A 20,646-nucleotide genomic window follows, 5' to 3' on the forward strand; every position below is an offset into this window, starting at 1 on the left:
CTGGGTGGTAGGAAATTTGTGTCAGCCCGGTGATGCCACAACTTTCCCCCACAAAAATGTGTGAAAAAGGTGATTTCTTCAGCTAAATTTGAGGTTTGCAGGGCATTTTGGGTAAGGAAACGTTGGGGGATCCACGCAAGCCATACCTCCCTGGAATCCCCAGGGTGTCTAGTTTTAAGAAATGTGTGGGTTTAGTAGGTTTCCCTAGGTGCCGGCAGAGCTAGGGTTCAAAAACAACAGCTAGGCACTTTGCCGAAAAAGGGTCATTTTTCGCTACGAAATTGAGGTGTGTCCATGTTACGTTTTGCGCCGTTTCCTGTCGCGGGCACAAGGCTGACCCACACAAGTGAGGTACCATTTTTCTCGGAAGACTTTGGGGAACACGGGATGGGTGGAAATTTGTGGATCCTCGCAGATTCCAGAACTTTCCACCACAGAAATGTGGGGAAAATGTGTATTTTTTGGCAATTTTTTAGGTTTGCAAGGGACTCTGGGTAACAGAACCTGGTGGGAGGCAGTCAAGTCACCCCATCTTAGATTCCCCTGGGTGTCTAGTTTTCAAAAATGTATAGGCTTGCTAGGTTTCCCTAGGTGCCGGCAGAGCTAGGGTTAAAAAACTACAGCTAGGCACTTTGCTAAAAAGGGTAATTTTGCATTGTAAAAATGTGGTGTGTTCACGTTGGGTTTTGAGCCATTTCCTGTCGTGGGCACTATGCCTACCCCTACAAGTGAGGTACCGTTTTTATCGGGAGACTTAGGGTAATTCAGATTTGTAAAGTAACTGTTATTACCTATTGACTTTCGATGCATTTCTGCCTTCCAAATGAAAGACATTGTGTAAAAAAGAAGTCATTCTAAAAAATGACTGATAATTCTCATGCTAGTATGAGTATTCCCAATTTCGGAAATGTGCAAATATCTACTGTTTCTAAACTCTATATTTTGTTCCCATTTCAGAAATACATAGGTGTCTTTCATACCGATTTTTCCATGTACACATTTTTACAGAATAATTACTATATACCCGGTACATAATAAAAAAACCATTGCAAGTTGCTGCTCAGTTTTTGGTTCTGGGTTCGTCGGGTTCTTGGTGAACCTACAAGTCCTATATATCCCCACAACCAGTAATGTCCAGCGGATGTAACGGTATATTGCTTTCAAAGAGCTGTCATAATTAGAAGAAGTTACAGGTGAAAACGTTGACACAAAAGGCTTTTTTATTCCACAAATTTTCAATTTATCCTATATTTAACTGTTAGTTTCTATAAAAAAACCTTGATGGATCTACACAAATGACCCCTTGCTGAATTCAGAATTTTGTCTACTTCTCTAAAATGTATAGCTTTCCAGGATCCATTATTGCTTTTGTACCCATTTCTACCATTAACTGGAAGGAGGTCGAAAGCACAAAAAATAGCAAAAATAGGCTATGTCCCAGAAAAATGCCAAAACTGTGTAAAAAATGTTGGGTTTCTGACAAAAGTCTGGTATCCCCTAAAAGCTGGGAAAATGGCGATTTCAGCCCCACAAACCCTTTTTTGATAACACTTGCAGGGAAAAACCCAGAAGCTTTCATTTGCAGCCCGTTTTTCCCATTTTCCCAAAAAAAAACAAAATTTTGCTGTATTTTGACTCATTTCTGTGACCCCTCCAGGGGAATCCACAAACCCTGAGTACCTTCAGAAGCCCCATGATGTTGGAAGAAAAGGACGCAAAGTTGGCGTGGATACCTTATGTGGTCAAAACGTTACAGGGGCCTCAGCGCGCACTACCCCAAATAGCCAAAAAAGGGCGTGGCACAGGAGGGGGAAAAGGCCTGGCAGCGAAGGGGTTAACTAATATGCTGGAATATATTTAGCTGTTAGCACTGCTAGTAAACTTTACAGCTACTATTTGGTTTATTTTTTATCAGAGTTACGATTCATATTGTGTACACATGGAAATAAATCTTTAAAATAATAATTGTTTCCTAGTGTTCTTGGGTGTGCCTTTCCATTATGAGGGTTTGCGCTCCACTACTCCTCCCTATGAAACCACATATTATTGATCGTTCCTGAAATGCATGTCACTCAGACACTGCTCAGTGGGTTGCTGTGAGATTTCAGTCCAACAGAATTTCTTTCTCATGTTGGCTCACTGACTAAGTTCTTAGTGCCAGATGGACTAAAAAGCCTATTTCTGGACAATCCAGTAAACAGATCACTCTTACTGCTCCAAATACTGCAAAGAGCCAAAACATATCAGGAAGACAACAAATGCATCTTCATCTATGAGACCACTTATTACCCTCTCCCACAAGCATGTATGTGGCTACCCATTGCCAGACACTCTACTTTCAAGGCACTCTAATGAGTTATCTATGGAAAGCATGCATCATCACCCAAATAAAACTGAAAATATATATACAGACAAGAACTCTCAACTTACCACCCTTTCATACACGAAGAAATGCATAGAAATTCATTGGTGAATTCTCCATCTAGGGAAAAAAAGGTAACATTTGGAACGGTCTGCAAACAAAGACAAGTCAATATCCAAGACTACTTGGATTTCAATACAGTACTTTGGACTTGACTCTTTGCAAACTGATGACGAAGCATCACACAAACAGCATACAGAATCACTTAACAGTAGGAGGGCAGACAGGACACCCACAAAATATGGAACAAATCCGCCTTAAGATGGCAGGCACATGCATATATGCAGCATTTTCTCCATTTTCTTTACCTTATACCACACATACGTACATTTACATGCTCACAGCAAAACAACATTGGGAGCTATGCTGCACATGCTTGATAGTAAACGACTTCTCACAGTGGCTGCATTGCATTCACACACTTTCCTCCACACATGAACAAGCACCTTATCAGCCTAGGCTAACTAACTGCTTTTGCTTCAATATACGCTATGGCGAGCAATTTCTTTTCTTTAAATAAATGCACTACTCTAGACACCATGCAGTGTAATGAAATAATTCCTGCACAGACCACACTAGCAAGCTCAATTCTTCAGTTGAAGCATATTCACAGGGCAGCATGCTATCCACTTGTAAATGTGCTTCAGTGCCTCATCAAAGGTGTGAAATGTATGAATGGAAGCACAAAACCATTGAGTGAAAACCCTTGAATCACTGACTAAAAGCCATATTTTTTTGTGATGAAGGAGAACAATGAGAAAAAGAAATTAGTCGTACAGCATAAGACACTGAGTGTAAAGTTATAATTAATGTCTTTATGTGCATCATGTTTGCAGTGATAAACATCTCCTAGAAGGAGAAAGTTAAGTCAGAGTTGTGAAGCAGATTTCAGGGGCGTCTGATTTGCTTACATTCATTTCAAAAGTTAGGTTTTCTTCCTACTGTAGCTAGGTACTAATGCTTTCAGCACAACCTCAGGTAAGATTTTATTAAGGAATGTAACTCTTGTCTAATAAGCCTTCTATCTGTGTGATTGAGCCTTGCAAATAATTATATCAGCTTATAGAGCAATATTTTCAAAAGAAGGTTGGATGATGTCATCAGTGATGACATCAATTATGTCATTTTAGAAGTCATGAGTAATGTCATAAATGAAGTCACAGAACATGTCACAAGTGAATTAATATGTATATGTGAGATCATTAGCAGTGCATGGTGGAGGGGCAAGTTATAGTTGGCTCTGCTAACTATAACTGGTGAATTTCTGTTTTTTTTAAAAATGTTATCTTAAGCCAAATAGTTTTCTGAAGGTGCCCAAATACCAGAGGGTGTCTTGGCACTAGCTACAGATGCCATATGAAAAATCCATGATCGAAGCCTTTTTAGTTAAAAAAAAATGGTACTTTAACCTTTGTGTTTTTTCCAGTGAATATATATATATATATCTAAATATATATATTACCTACTGGCAAGTAGGTAGTTATAGTCAGGACCTGACTATAGGAAAATAGTTTTTTGTCTTTGCTAATAACTTTGGCACGGTTTGACAAATCTTCACAAAATTTTCCAAACTAGTATGCACCTGAGATTAGCTGCTGTGTGAAAAGTTTCAAGATGATTTGTAAGCGGGCCGAGAAAAAAGGGGGGGGGGGGGGGGGATGTGCCAAAACACAGTTTCACTATTCAATTTCACATATGGATTTTGAACAGGACTACAGCCTAAACCGCTGAACAGAACTACACCAAATTTGGCAAAAAGCTAGCTCTTGGCCCAGAAAGAGCCCTTCTTGTGATTTGGTGTAAATCCATTCAGTAATGTTTGAGTTAATAAAGAAAAGACACATTTGTATATCTAGGAATGTGGATCCACCAGATCTAATGCTTTGATCTGATTGCATGCCAACACTTCAAGCAGAAACAGTTGACTGACATTTTGGGACTTTGACTCAGTTGAGTCCCCCCAAAAAAAGTTCAAAAAGAAAAGGGGTAAGAATACCCAGAGCCCCATAGGCCTGGAGGTGGGGTCCCGCGGGGAGCATTTTTTAATATTTCATTAAAAAAACACACACGAACACACAAGAGCGTGTCTAAACATCGCCTCCCGGATGGGCCAAGTCCTGGGGGCAAATTGTAAAAGTTATGTTGGGGAGGGGGCGCATGCAGACCCCCTCCCAATGGCCGATCTCGGTCTTGGGGACCGCCACCTCCCCGGGGGAGGCCAAATTGAATTGAGGTGGAGGGGCTTTGTGCGGCCCCCCTCCCAAAGCTGTTTACATCTCCCCAGGGCTAGGCCAATATATAAGAGGGGGGCCACAGGGAGCCCCCCTCCTGATCCTATTAGGGCCCCGGAGACTACCAACTCCCTGGGACCAAAAGGTTTTACTCAAGAAGGGGTGCACGGTCCCCACAGGGCCATTTTCTCACGCAGGAACAAACACCTCCCCGGGACAGGCATTGTGAAAACAAAGGAGGGCGGCCACGCAGCACTCGTCATGGAGCCATCAATGCTCCTGAGGACTCTCACCCCCAGGGCCGGCTCCCTATGACCTGGGGTGCTCACACTCAGGACAAAGATGTTCGCTTTCGCTTGGCAGGACCTTTGACAGTTCCTTTAAAGCTAATCGAGAGCAAACAAAGTCCACTCCCAGCGGACGGAAGCAGGAAAACTGCTGCTGCTAACTGGGAGCGAACTTTTCACAGATGAAAGAACTGCTCCAGCACAAAGGGGGCAGCATTTTTTGCAGCTTCCTGTGTGCTGAAGCAATGCCGGCTCCTGCTGGAGGCGGGGAGCTGGCAGGTACTGTGGGGCATTAAAGCTTCCCCCACGGTCCCCCAAAGTTCACATTGGGTGCCCTGGGTAAGGTCAGGGTACACAGCAACAGGAGGCTGGGCCCAAGGGATCATGGGGCTAAATCAGCCTAGGTAGGGGAGCAATGTGGCCCACCTCCCCCTTTCAATAACCGACCAGGCACCGGGGATGTGGTCCCCGGGGCCTAAACAGGCCCAGGAAGGGGAGCCGTATGGTCCCCCTTCTTTTTATTAATTGGCCAGGAGGCAGGAGATGGGTTCTCTGGGGCCAAAATTGGCCCAGGGAAGAGGGCCACACGCCCCCCTCCCCTTTCATGAATTGGTTGTGGTGCAGGGGATAGGGTCCCCATGGCCAAAATCAGTCCAGGGAGGGGGGCTGTGTGACCACCTCTCCCCATTAAGTAATGGACAGGGCCCTGAGAGACGGGTCCCAAGGCCGTAATTGGCCCGAGGAGGTTAGCTGTGGCCAACCTTGGCGAGTTATAGTTACCTTAGGGAACAAGTCATAGTTTCTTGAGAGAAGTATAACTATAATTGTTGAATTTCTATGGTTTTGTGCATGTAAAATCTTAACCTAACTATAACGTCCCGCTAACCTGTGTTCTTTCAGTGGGGAAAAAAAACATATATATGTATATATATACATACATAATTATATATACACACACACACACACATTTATGACCCCTTTTAATTGTAGGGTTGTTACGGGTCTGATCAAAAACCTAAAAAACACTTCGAATTTCCCCTTATATCAACAACTAGACAACTATAACAACATCCACAGGCTTATAACCTCACTGGCCACATCACTGAAGGCAGCACTGGGGATATCATCTAAGACATACATCATTGATTAAATCACTGATGCTGCGTCAAAAAAAGGGGGGAAGAGGGGGGGACCAGGAGGTAATTAATGGTCCAGTACCTATGCTCCGAAATATCAATGAGGTAATCACTATGGAGGTACTGTTCCGTGGTGGATGTGGTCAAAGATCGACCGGTGTCCACCCAAGGGTTAAGAGAGAAAAGAGAAGTGAGGTCTAGGGTAAGGTACTGAGGGGGGGGGGGACGGAAGACATAAGGTGTCTCTTGTTGCCCTCACACACCCCGAGGGATGTCATGCTTCATCATCGGGCGTATGCTCCTAGTCAGGCCGGCGGTGCAATGCCCTTCGGGTCTCCCGAAGGGTCTCTTCAGCGGAGATCTTTTCGAGAACTGCTGATGGGTGCATGCGGGTTTGTGGAGGGGAAGTACCAGGATCAGTGATAAGGGTTGTGTGTGCAAAGTGAGATAAAAATACCTAAGGGTTACCAAAGACTAGGGGTGTTTTAATAAAGAGGTACCCTTGGTACAGTAAAAAACCCGTAGGTTAATAGCTACCTATCAAGACGTAATGTGTCTAAGGTAGCTTACAAAGTGGTCGACATGTTTCACGCCTTATGTGGTCAGAGCGATCCTTGGCGTTTCATCAGGACCGGGGAAGGTGAGTGATGTGAAAAAGTTGCACAGACTAAGTGTAGTGAGTGGGGTATTAATCACCCTCTCACTGGGCAAAGGAGGAGGTAGTATCTCTTACACAAGTAGTGTGTGGTTGGGGAGTAAGTTATGCCCCCTTTGCATTAGACCTAAGAAGGGAGTTGGGATTACTCCATAAGCTATGCGGCGTAGGAGGCCCACACCATCTAGGGGGGTTACTCAGGTGACGGCACTGAGTCTGGATCGGGCAGGTTTCCAGTGCCATCACCTGAGTAACCCCCCTAGATGGTGTGGGCCTCCTACGCCGCATAGCTTATGGAGTAATCCCAACTCCCTTCTTAGGTCTAATGCAAAGGGGGCATAACTTACTCCCCAACCACACACTATGATGAAGCATGACATCCCTCGGGGTGTGTGAGGGCAACAAGAGACACCTTATGTCTCCCCCCACCCTCAGTACCTTACCCTAAATCACTGATGCAACATCACGTATGACTATCCATATACGAGGAGAAATGGCAGCAGTACGGCCAATAGTCAACCGACATCCTCAAAGGCATTCCATTGAATACCATGGTTGCCGTTTCATGGACAGCCAGCACACAGCATCAAATAGTTCATTTAGAGAACAAAGGAGCGGGAGTGCTTAAACTAAAGTTTGTTATTACTTCCATGCTGAGGATAACGTCAGGCTGGGTGACAACATTACCTAAATCAGATACAAGGATATGTCCCAGAGTAGTGTATTTCCAATGAGGACATAGCAGCGGGCAGTCTTTAGTGTCCAGTGAGCCCAGATGTAGTGTGCATAAAGCTCGGGCTTTGGCCAAAGGCCATGTTATGTGCTTCCTGCATGTAGATCTGCCCCAGGTCCCCGTACATGCGCATACAAGACATTGGCAATGCCCTCCGAGTGGTATATGCCATGCGTGGTGACAGGCCATTCCCATTGTTCCCAATGCTTTGCAGTGGTGGGCACCAAGTCATATTCCAACACAGGTGCCTTTGCCCCTGAAATTTAGTGTTCGCAGGTCTGATTGAGGGTTCAGACAATGTTATTTTTGAAAACGCATTATTTTTGTATATTAGTTATGAGTTAGCCTTAAATGGTTAACACTCAAATATCGCAGCCAACGGTCCTCCCGAGTCCGCTGTTGAGCTTTAGTTAACCGGAAGCTCCCTGATCTCTGTTAAAGTCCAGTTTTCGAGTTTTTTGTTCGTACTCATAAGGCACATTTGTGCGGTTCTGAGCTCACCGTGATGCAAGTAGTGCTTCTTAAATGTTCGGATGGTTTGTCACAGGAAGGTTTTTCTGGTCACCCCGCGCTTTGCATTCAATAGCCTTAACATAGCTAGCGAGCCCCGCGTTCACTTTTGAATAATATTCACGGCAAGAGTTCTGATGTCACTGTGCACTTTGCATGTATCAGCTTGACAGTATTTTTTGTTTATTCACGTTTAACTTCCTTTTATCTTTACGGGAATTTCCTGTAGTTCTATTTACGTGCATTTGATTTCACACTCATATACCCTATTCAGGTAACTTGGTCTCGCGTTGTTTTCAGCACTTGAATTTGAGTATTCCACTTAGACACGGTTTTCATCGAATCTGTATCGATCATAAGCATGTTGGCACGATGTATTCTGCTCATGGCAGTTTTTAGGAATGTGCATGTTCTCGTTTGGTTACTTTATGCTGCATCTGCTGAACACCTGTTCTATTGTCTATGATACAGTCGATTGGCTTACATTTAATTATTTCCTCACGTGTATTTAATTTATTTTCAGAATTACTAACCCCTGATGAAGGGTTACCCTAGCTAGAAATGCATTGGAACAGGATGATAACAGACTTGATAGTCATTGTTGAGAATGGATTACATTTCCGAACAAGGTGGAATGATAAACAGGAAATACCACCTTTGAAAAATTTAAATATTTCAACGTTAAAATTTGATGACTATTGGAGCTATTTGGATTAAGGTTCCCTCGGAAAAGAGGGGCATTCGGCTGTGCTGAAGGGGACGAACCCCAGATGGGGAACGCTATTTTTTATTTATATTTTTCCACTCAATGATCAGAGAGTGCACCCTTTATGCACGCTTCAAACTGAATGCCATTTGATGCAAGGTTCGAATACTTGGGAGTGATAATTAACTTTTCTGATCAAGGGACGCTGCACCCACTCAACGTTTTGTTTATCATGTCATACGAAAAGATATCGAATCTCACTGATTCAAGGGCAGACACGTTTGCCTTCTCAGACAATAAAGCTACCAGGATTTATGCTCTTATCCAAGAGGAAATAACGATAACATCAAACACAGGAAACATTCAGAACAGTATTAAACAGCTGTTCTACCTTTCCAAAAAGGAAATAAACCAAAGATTACACGCAAGTACCTTAATTAAATATCATTGGGTACAAAGGATCCCCAGAGGATTAAGGATCACACTTAAACCATCCTTGTGTAAAAACAATCCCAAATTCATTGACAGGTGGTACGCCATCCTAAGTGAGTGCTCACTTGACTTAATTCTTTTAATCATTAAAGAACTGTCGAAAATTCTAGAAGATCTCTCAAAAGAAATGACTCAGATTAAGACGGAATTAACATCTAGAATGGAAGCAGACGAGTGGTCTATGAGATTGATAGACTTAAATTTACAACTAACTAGATACACCCAAGAAGTCAATAAATGCAAAATTCGTAAGTTCAAGCAAGGCACGATTGACTACAAACTTGGTGAAGTGTACAGTTGGGCTGAAATTTATGTGAAAAAAAGACAGAACAAACCATACAGTCAAACGACTGACACTGAAACTTCTTCCATGGACAGTGAAAATAATCAACTGCAAATGAGGTCTGAGAAATCTGTGGAGGACAGACTGACCCAACAAAAAACTGTGAATAAACAGCCTATCAACCAAGACAGTGAAAAACCCAGAACATCTGGGGCACCTTTTTTAGATTGCGGCCCATTAACCATCAATGAACCCGGATGGGAAAAAGAAAACCCTGAAATAAAATATGTGCAAGTGTCGACCGAGAGAACCAAGGGCAAGAAATACTAACTGAAAATAACCTGGTGATTAACATCTATACACATCAGTTTAACTCAATTGAGATCAAAACGTTACAAAAAGGTACGTCTTTTGTCCCCACCTGTCACACCAAATTGTCTTGAATTAGAAATCAGTTTATTTAAATTTATGCACAACTTATTTTTGAGGAATTTTTTTGAGAACATTGTAGGTGACCAATGCAAAAGCAAAGAAAACCTTTTGAAGGATTTAAGACCAAAGAGCACTTTTCAGCACCTGTGAGACATAAGATTTTAGATTCTTTTGAAGCGCTTGTCAAACAAGATATTCAACATCTGAATTACCAGCAAAGATCCAAACATTGCAACTAAACTAAAAAAGAATTTGAGATTTTGAATAAAATTGCATGCAATCCTATGATAACTTTTCAAAAAGCTGATAAAGGGGGAGCACTCGTGATCATGGACACTTCATTTTACATGAGAAGCGGAGATGAACATTTGTCCGATACTCACATATTCTCGTTTGAATCAGAATACTACTGGAATATTAGCAAACACAAGATCATTCTGGACAGAGCCATCGATAATGGCACTTTCATTGAAGAATTAAGCGCTTTCTAATTCAAGAGAATCTGAGGAGTCTGCGTATATATATAGGCTACCTAAAGTGCATACAAATTTGTACACTCCCAACATTCAGACCCATCGTATCAACCAAATAAATTTTACATGAACCAGTGGGTACATTTTTGGATAGACATTTCCAACCGTTTGTTCAAAAAATGAGTACTAACATCAAAGACACCACTGAATTTCTTGTTAAAGTCAATCAGGTTACCATCAGTCTGGAAGATTAGAATCTATTATGCACTATTGACATGAAATCCCTTTGTACCTCGATACCCCATGATCTTTGTATGGAAGCGATTGAATACTTTCTGATGAATTCTGCATTGGATAACGACTTCAAGATATTCTTGGTGGAAATTTTACATTTAACTTATTATCAGTGTTATTTCAGTAGGGAAGATCAGTGTTATTTATAATTAACTGGAACTTCAATGGGCAATTGTGCACAACCGGAATATGCTAATCTGTTTATGAATACATTTGAGATGGACCACATTCTCAATAATGAAGCATGGAAAACCAATGCCATTTTCTTTGTGAGATAAATTGATGATATTTTTCCCTTATGGAAGGGCACTAAAAATGAACTGATCATGGCACACACGGAGCTCAATCGAGTGAATGAGAGAATTCAATTTTCTTATGAGTTCAGTGACACCGGGATAGCTTTCCTGGACGTTTACGTTTCAGAGAATCAAAATAAACTTGATACTAGGGGTGGGCGGAATATGCGAAGTTGCCTTCTGCAAAATTTTGCGAAACGGCAAAAAATCTACGCGAACACGCGAAATTTCACGTGCTCGCAGAGATTTTGGGCTGATTAATGCGTTTCTGAATTTGAGCTTCAACTCGGGCACCTGCTTTTATATCTGTAAGTGCTTCCTGTTGAGGTTTAATTTCTGTGACAGGAGCATCGTGCCAGAATGAATCCTGCCCTGCATATTTAACCAAGAAGATGCCACCGTTTTGTGCAATACCTCTACTCAACTGGAGTACTTTCTACTGGCTAATCAGTAAGTGCTACCTCGTTGGGTAAATGTATAGTGCTTTTCCTACACTACAGCTGCGTAAAGGACCAGAAGAGTTGTCTACAGCGACCATGTGTGTCTGTAATGTGGCCACCGCGCCAACGGGCGCCGGGGTCCCTCGAGTGAGCTGTCCATCATAGTGGGGGAAAGGGCAAGAAGACGTTGCACACCGCTGGTGTGTGGGCCGGGGCCAAACGGGCAGGGCTTCCATGCAGTTCACATGCCCCTTGTTTATAAAGGGCCAGAGACCGATCAGAGAAGCAGATGAGGAGACAGAACCTCCTGTTGTCAGGAACTACACGGGGATTGCGCTCAAGAAACTCATGGGTGCACCGAGCTCCATCAAGGGTTACAGCAAATTGTTGACGGTAGATATGGGGAGACAGCACACCTGCCTAGCCTCGACCGTGCTCACGAATGATTTGTGCTGATTAATGTGTTACTGAATTTGAGCTTCAAGACAGGCACCTGCTTTATTTATATCTGTAAGTGCTTCCTGTTGAGGTTTTGTGACAGGAGCATCGTGCCAGAATGAATCCTGTCCTGCATATTTCCGTTCCGCCGCGGATTGCGGAAGTTTCGACATTTTCGCGGAACGGATTATTAGAAAAGAAACTGATCGCAATAACCTGCTGCACTTTAATAGCTTTCATCAAAATTCTCTGAAAAATCATTTACCTTATTCACAACTGTTAAGGGTCAAGAAAATTGTGTCCAACCCTGACTCTCTCAATGAACAAATGGGAAAGATGGTTGAAAAATTCAAAAACAGAGGATATCCCAGGAAGATGAAACCATGACACGATGTGCTACAAGGACCAGACCGGAACTACTAAGTCCCACTAGGGAGAAAAAGCAGAACAAGAGAATGGTTCTAATTTCTAAATTTTGTACCGTAAGCACATAGTTAAAAAAATCAGTTATAAAACATTGGCCAATGCTAACTATGGAACCGGATTTCAAATGAATTTTCGCTGAGCAGCCACTATTTGCTTATGAAAGAGGGAAGATTGTGAAAGATTTACTTACTTGGCAAATGACCCAAGCAGAAAACCGGACTATCAAAGGGACAGTGCCGTGTTAGAATTGTAATATCTGTAACAGCATTATCAAAGGTCTGTCAATCTCACACCCTATGAAAGGCAATAAAATCGACCTTAAAGTCACAGCTGATTGTGACACCATGAATGTGGTATACTTGTTGAAATGCCCATGTGGAAAGGTTTACATTGCTAAGACTGAAAGAAAAATGAAAACCAGGTTCAATGAACATAAGAGCAACATATGGACTAAAAATATGAAACCTGTCATCACCACTCACTTTGTAGAGTATGGCCATAACATTTGTCAGCTGAAATTTATGATTCTTGAAAAAGTTGAGAAAAGGGAGGGGAGAGATATGCACACATTCTTACTACAAAGAGAGAACATTTGGATAAAAAGACTAGACTCACTTAATCCCAATGGGTTGAATGACAGAATGGAGTTTAGCTGCTATTTATAAACATGTGCTGTGTACCACCCTTGGTGATCTATTGATGATACACTTTGCTGAGTATGCCTTCTTGGTCTTACATGTATCCGATTTTCCTTTTTTCTATTTTTGTTTCACATTCACACAGTTGTCTCATTTTTAACCGAGCTTTCTCATTTTAGACACTTTATCTTGACCGCTTTGGCCCTCCTAAGTCCGTTTTTGAGCTTTATTTTTTCTACGTGTGCTCAATTCACCTTTTATAATTAGTCGTAAGTTTTACTTTGATTGGTCCGTCCTTCGTAGTCCATTTCACCGCACACGAGTTAGCCTTGAACGTTTGACAATCTTATATGTGCATTATTGTCGTATATTAGTTATGAGTTAGCCTTGAATGGTTGACACTCCAATATGGCCGCCACCGGTCCTCCTGAGTCCTCTATTGAGGTTTAGTTAACCGGAAGCTCCCTGATCTCTGTTAAAGCCCAGAGTATTTGAGTTTTTGTTCGTTCTCGTAAGGCACATTTGTGCAGTTCCGAGCTGACCGCGATGTAAGTAGCACTTCTTAAATGTTCAGATGATTTGATTGTCACAGGGAGGTTCCTCTGGTCACCCTGCACTTTACATTCAACAGCCTTAACATAGCTAGTGTGCCCCACGTTCACTTTTGAATAATATTCATGGCGAGGGTTCTGATGTCATCGTGCACTTTGCATGAATCGGCTTGAACAGCATTTTTGTTTGTTTGCGTTTAACTTCATTTTATTATTATGGGAATCTCCTGTCGTTCTTTTTACGTGCATTTGATTTCACACCCGTGTACGTTATTCGGGTAACTTGGTTTCACATTGTTTTCAGCACTTGAATTTTTGAGTATTCCACTTAGACACGGTTTTCATCGACACTATCTATCATGAGCATGTTGGCACAATGTATTTTGCTCATGGCAGTTGTTAGGAATGTGCAAGTTCTCGTATGGTTACTTTTATGCTGCATCTGCTGAACACCTATTCAATTGTCTATGATACAGCCGAATGGCTTATATTTCGTTATTTCCTCGTGTGTATTTAATTTATTTTCAGAGTTACTATCCCCAGATGAAGGACTACCCTAGCCCAAAATGCATTAGGACGGGATGATATAAGACTTGATTGTCATTGTTGAGAAATATGAGAACTAATTACATTTCCGAACAAGGTGGAATGATAAACAGGAAAAACCACCTTTGAAAAATGTAAATATTTCAACGTTACAATTTGATGACTATTGGAGTTATTTGGATTAAGGTTCCTTCGGTAAAGAGGGGCATTCGGCTGTGCTAAAGGGGACGAACCCCAGATGGGAAATGCTATTTTTCACCCCATCAATTATGCTATCCATGCATTTCATATACTGTCAAAAACGTGGTGTGAAGTCATCTGCAGTGAAAACTAAGAGAGAACCTCTAAACTCACCCACTTTGTTTTACTTACGGCTAAAAGCTCATCTTATAGACATATCCCCAAAAACAACTTCCTACAAAATGATTAGATCGCAGACCTGTTTATTATTATTTATAACAATAATTTTAATCTTTTTTCACATATATATATATGTTTTATTATGGTAAACGGACATTCATATATTTAAAATTTAATATAAAACTTGTCATAATAAAAGGTTGAAACACAATTTACAAAATGTATGTAACCCCACAAAAAAACACCATCAAACCTGCATTTTCCACTCTCAAAACTACACAATCACATTAGCATTCGCGCAACACAAACATTATGAAGGGATCGAAAATCATGTGTGGGATCCTATGTAATTCTTGCAGAGACAAGTACGGTGCCATTACCTACCATAAGATCAGCAGTAATTTTTTTTCCCCAATTGAACCAAACTAAACATTCAATAGAACAAATACACAATAAAGGGTTTTTATAATGGCCAAATAAAAGCATCTAACAGGTCTGGTGTCATTAACCATGCAGCCTTCAGTCTCATGCTTTACTATAAAGTCACCGGATATTCATTTTACTTTTTTTTTTCCAACGATATTTGTACATAACTTCTGTTCGCTTTCACCGACATTTATCTGTCCTCAATTATAGGAATAACTATGCAACATCTATTAAATGAGAATCACACATAGCCTTAAGTGATGAAAGAAAGAAGTCCTTTAAATAACAAGCATTGGCAAAGCCAATAGGTCTTGCCTATGCAAAAGCTATTGGCTTTGCCATTATGCTTTAGCAATGTTGAACACCAGAGTGGCTGCTGTTCAGCATGTCTAAAAATTATCAGGGTAAAGTAGAGTGGAGTGTCGTAAAGTAGAGTGGAGTGTCGTAGAATGGAGAAGAGTGGAGTGTAATAGAGTGGTGTGGAGTAGAGTGTAGTGGAGTGACGTGGAGTGTCATGGAGTAGCCTATAATGCTGTGGAGTGTCATGGAAGAAGTAGAGTGTGTAGAATGGAAGGGCATAGAGTTGAGTGGCGTAGAGTGGAGCACAGTGTCCAAGTTGAGTAGAGTGGAGTGGTATAGTATGTCGTGGAGTGGTGTAGAGCAGCATGGATTGGCACAGAGTGTGTTTTGTAGAGTGTTGAAGGGTAGAGTTGTCTATAGCGGGGTAGCTCGTCATAGAGTGGAGTGGCATGGAGTGGAGTAGTGTGTCATAGGACAGAGTGGAGTTAAGTGGTATAGGGAGGCATAGAGGGAGTTGCGTATAGCATCCTAGAATGGGGTAGTGTTGTAGAATGGCATAGAGTTGAGCACAGTGCCATAGAGTGGAGTAGAGTGTCAGTGGAGCAGAGTTTAATGGAGCAGAGCATAATAGAGTGGAGTATCGTGGAGTGGAAGGTCAGAGTGAAATGTCAGAGTGGAATGTAGCAGATTAGAGTGGCATAGAGTTCAGTGGTAGAGTGTTCAGTGGTTGAGAATGCAGTGCTGCAGAGTAAAGTGTCACAGAGCACAGCGGTATAGAGTAGAGAGGCTTAGAGTGCATTGGTGTAGCATTAAGTGGTGTACAGTGGTGTAATAGTAAAGTGGCGTAGAATGCAATGGTGTAGAGTGGCGTAGAGTGCAGAGGCATAGAATATATTGGCGTACAGTTCAGTGGTGCAAAGTAGATTGGCATAGAGTGCAGTAGTGTAGAGTGGATTGGTTTTGAGTAAAGTGGTGTAGAATGCATTGGCGTAGACTGCAGTGGCGTAGAGTGCAGAGGTGTGGAGTGCAGAGGTGTGGAGTGCAGAGGCGTGGAGTGCAGAGGCGTGGAGTGCAATTGAGTGGCAGACTGCATTGGCAGAGTATATTGTTTCAGAGTAGAGTGAAGTGGCATAGAGTGCAGTGGTGCAGAGTAGATTAGAGTGGAGTAGGTGCAATGGTGTAGAGTTGAGTGGTTTTGCAGAGTATACTGTCAGTGTATAGTGGTTTATAGTAGAGTGAAGAAGAGTGCATTGGCGTAGAGTACAGTGTTGAGTGGCATAGAGTGTAGTGGCACAGAATAGAGTGGTGTAAAGTACAGTGGTGCAGAGCAGAATAGAGTGACATGGAGTGCAGTGAAGAAGAGTTGAATAGAGTGGTGTAGAGAGCAGTAGCATGGAGTATAGGGGCGTAGAGTGATTTGGTGCAGAGTGAATTGGTGTAGAGTGCATTGGCTTTGAGTAAAATGGTGTAAAGTGCATTAGCATAGAGTGCAGTGGCAGAGAGTGCAGTCCTCCCAAGTAGGTTGACAGAGTGGAGTGGCGCATCGTGTAGAGTGCAGTGGTGCATAGTAGGGTAGTGTGGCACAGAGTGGTGTAACGTTGAGAGGGGTGGAGTGGTGCAGAGAAGAGTACAGTGATGCAGTGTGGAGTGGAGTGGCATAGTGTGGAGTGGTCAGGAGTGGCTGCTACGCTGTTAAACAGTGAAAAAAGAAGAATTATAATGCTAATACCTTCGTTATTCTCATTTTATTTTTTGTACCTGCAGGTATGTGTTAGGGCAGGGGACTGGGGTCACAGGGGGAGTGGTGGACTCACTCTAAATGTGCATGACTGTTTGGCCGACCATCTTGGGCCAGCCAAACAGTCATGCTCACTTTGCATGTTCCACACCAGGCTGGCAAGGAACATGTCCAGGCTCCCATTCCCTGTCTGAGCGCCGAACCACGGCGCTCAGACCAATCACAACACTGTATTGCAGCGTTGTGATTGGCTTAGGGGAGGGAGCCTGTGTGTGGTTCCGGTTCCTGCTTCCATTCTGGGAGGATGGCAAGGAAGCGGATTAGAGACAGGCTGACTGAAGAGGTATTTTTTTAATTGGTTTTTTTTTCACCCCCTTCCCCACCACCCCCATTACCTGCCTGCCGACACTGGGAGTGGTGCAGAGTAGATTGAAGTGGCGTGGCTTGGTGCAGAGTAGAGTGGAGTGGGGTAATGCGTGGTATGGTAACACACTGCCATTACTGACAACGCATCTTCAATAGAAATGACTATTACATTTACACTTACATACAGTTTTATTGATAAAAGTATTCAGCAAGCCAATGATAATGTGTGGAAATTTTATCATCCAAAGTATTAATTTGATTGTCAGCACAGTTCATTTACAAACATTTAAATTTTGTTGTTTGCTAAAAAAAGACAAATGGTATCTGTACAGCCTTCCTCAAGCAGCCCCAGGAGCCAGCATGATTGTCAGATAAATCCTCTCACTTTGAAGTCAGAGAAATAAACAACCCACCAAACTCCCTGGAAAACATAGCCTGACATTTAACCTCTGTCTTTGAATGCACAGCAATTGTGAAAAGATAAGAACAAAATTTAAAGGCCTGTTTCTAGAAAGCGAGTTTTTGGAAGAATACAGTAAACAAAGTTTGGGCAACAGAGGGACACACTCGAGCTGGACAGCTTACAGCAAATAGAAGGACAGAAAATGCGAGTTAAAAACCACAAAGCCAATGGTAAGCAACGGGTGGAATGGATTCCTAGGCCAACTTCCTAAATGTTCTCAGGATGTCTTTAGCAAACCAGACAGTGTGCTGTCTGGTAAGCTGCGCCCTAAAAATTACATACCTGTTATGCCATCCAGGATTTGCCACACAGCAACCCCTGAATACACTTCTGTAAACTGGAAAGCACTGCGCTATGGCTGGATTATATCAGCAGCAAAATATGTGTGTTATGGGCCCTAATGAAAGCATGGAAAATGCCCCCGTCCTCTGCTTGGGACGTTATAAAATCATAAGGATAGGGTGGGTACCTCACACCAATGAGCGCTATTGCAGCTACACCTTCTGCACTAAGGACAGGCCGCTGTAATGAACCCCATTTCATCGAAATGTAGTCTGAAATAAAGAACTTAACAAAGGATAAAGCATTCAGCTTCAATACTGCCATAACACATTCTTTTTGTCCCTCAATCCGCCGTGTTAAAAAATATTGATCTTCTGAGCAACACAAGTGCTCACTTGAGATTCATTTTAGAGATTTAAATCACTTGAACGTTTAGTTTCTCTATCTAATATTGCATGTGATAGACCCGGGTTCCTCTCTACGAATTTACTCTGGATTTGATCGCTTTGAGACCCCTATTGCTCTGGAGATCAATTTGGTCTAAAGAGGAGACATTATTTACTCAATCAATTATCAAGGACTGCCTGCGATTGGACAATTGTTTTAAGATCCCTTGGCTAAAATACATAGTAAATGTTAATAGAGATTTATTTAAGCTCACGATCTTGGAAAATCCAATTGATGTGATAGGCCTGTCCAAACAGGAGATAAAGAACACTTTTTTGTCCCATAAGAAGGAGTGCAGGATGAGAATCGTGGGGAAACAAACCACATATCAGCTTTACCAATCGCATATAGATTTTAATGGCTTTCAAAGTTATCTATCACAAGTTAAGAGACCCTCGTACCACTTTGTATTAACAAGGATGAGACTAGGCCTTGTTCATTATCTAGTCGCGTTTCCCGAAATGAAACAGCGACCAGTCACCCCATGCACTTGTGATGAACATACTAAGCAGAGCACCATGCATTTTCTACTTCCATGCGATCTGTATTTAAACTATAGAATTATCTATCTAAAACCTGTGTTCAGGAAATATAATGTTAGAACCACCAATGCTGCTATGAGTCTATTGTTTACATTAAGAGAGCCCGAGATTTGTTTTTATGTGGCGACATTTATTTTAAAATTAATTAATGCGAGAAAAAGTATGGTTTTTTAAGGTACTAATTATTTGAGATTATATTTTATTTTGCATTTAATTGATTGTATATGTATATTTGCTGCTTTTATGAATCTGTAATTGGATTTTAGTGTTTGTGTATGTATATTTGCTTTTATGGTTGCTACACAATCCGAATAAAGCTTACTGAACTGAACTGAAACTACTCTGGAACCCTTGGTCAATGGGCAGTTATTACCTGCTGAGAAGTGTAGAAGGGAGAAATAACTCATTAAGGCGAACTACCAGCTTATAAGGAACACGACTGAAGAATCACAGACTCCAAATTCCAAGTTAGTGGGATTATTACAAAGCCAAAAATAACTGGATGTCCAGACACCTGAAGAGGACGATGTAGAAATACATTGGAACTAATACAAATCCAAACCTATGGGCAAGATTAAAATGCTGGAGCATGAAAAGAATGACAAACTCCAGAATTAGAACGCAGGCAATGATTGCCCCCACGTCCAGATCAGTCTTCATTTGGGGTTGGTAAGTGAAAAGCATTAGTCTGTCCCTACACTACTACTACCATGAAATCCCTACTTAGCATTCCCCAGGCACGACCAGGAAGAGGTGTTCGTGCGTTTAGACTTCCTAAGAAGTGCACTCACGTTGTATGGATCAGATAGCCAAAGTTACAGAGCTCATTCTAAGATGCTTCTTCCCTCTCCATAGATCTCCTCAAATCTTCTCCTGCCTCTACCCCCGGGGCACTGTCCCTAAGTCAAAACACAAAAAAACATAGACCACGCCCACAGCTCGCATCTGGATCCCCTCATCTTGCTGGGTACTTCTCATAGGTGATTTTCCATTTAGTTTTGATACTCCCAACTCCTAGCTCGATCACCTTGATTCCCAGGCCTCCTTCAGTGAGAAAGAACAGTGTTTCCCAATTATCAGCATTCTTTGCATAAAAGTATTCTCTCCATTCCCAGCCTAACTCCAAAGACAAAAGGCATTATTCTAACTAACAAAGACAACTTTCTCCACCTGCAACAGAAACCTGAGAACAGAACAAACCCAACATGCACATGAAATTCCGTTTTTTCCCACATGAGAGCAGTCAGGGAGAATACATTTCAGGCCTACAGAAATTGGCCAACACATGAGTAAAGTACATAGACCCCATGAATCACAAATAATTGAACATTTTATTTAAGCATTTCTAAACCATCATGTTACATAAACACATCAAATGCGCAAATCATTGTGAGTAGCCTATCATAACCTACTCATTAAAGCTCAATTAACCACATACACGTGCAACTTTAATGTGGTGCACGTTTAAATCTATGCATTACATTATAAAAGAGCAAACTTCGTTCATCAATTGCAAACAAATGCTAAGGGTTACATTATTCAAAAGACAACTGCCACATTTGTTTCCTTACAAGGCACAAATGTATTCCATCATTTCTCTTCCACATGCTATTGCCAAGTACATTCTACTAACCAAATGTTAACACAACAAAAGAATAAATGTAGATGCGGACTATTCGCGATTATGATGCACTTCTACAAATGAAAAAGCCCCATCACGCTCCATCAGTCCC

The 20,646-nt window shown here is 41.9% G+C and overlaps 1 long non-coding RNA gene across 1 annotated transcript in view; it reads right to left on the bottom strand.

Moving 5' to 3' along the window:
• Window positions 1-20,646, bottom strand: part of LOC146856527 (uncharacterized) — a 1,813,942-nt gene that overhangs the window by 1,422,827 nt on the left and 370,469 nt on the right. The window contains exon 3 of the long non-coding RNA XR_014981506.1: window positions 2,431-2,482. This is a non-coding gene — a long non-coding RNA (uncharacterized LOC146856527). The remainder of the gene's footprint in view (window positions 1-2,430; window positions 2,483-20,646) is intronic.

The sequence above is a fragment of the Triturus cristatus genome, chromosome 4_1 (assembly GCF_964204655.1).
Source record: "Triturus cristatus chromosome 4_1, aTriCri1.1, whole genome shotgun sequence".
NCBI lineage: Eukaryota > Metazoa > Chordata > Amphibia > Caudata > Salamandridae > Triturus > Triturus cristatus.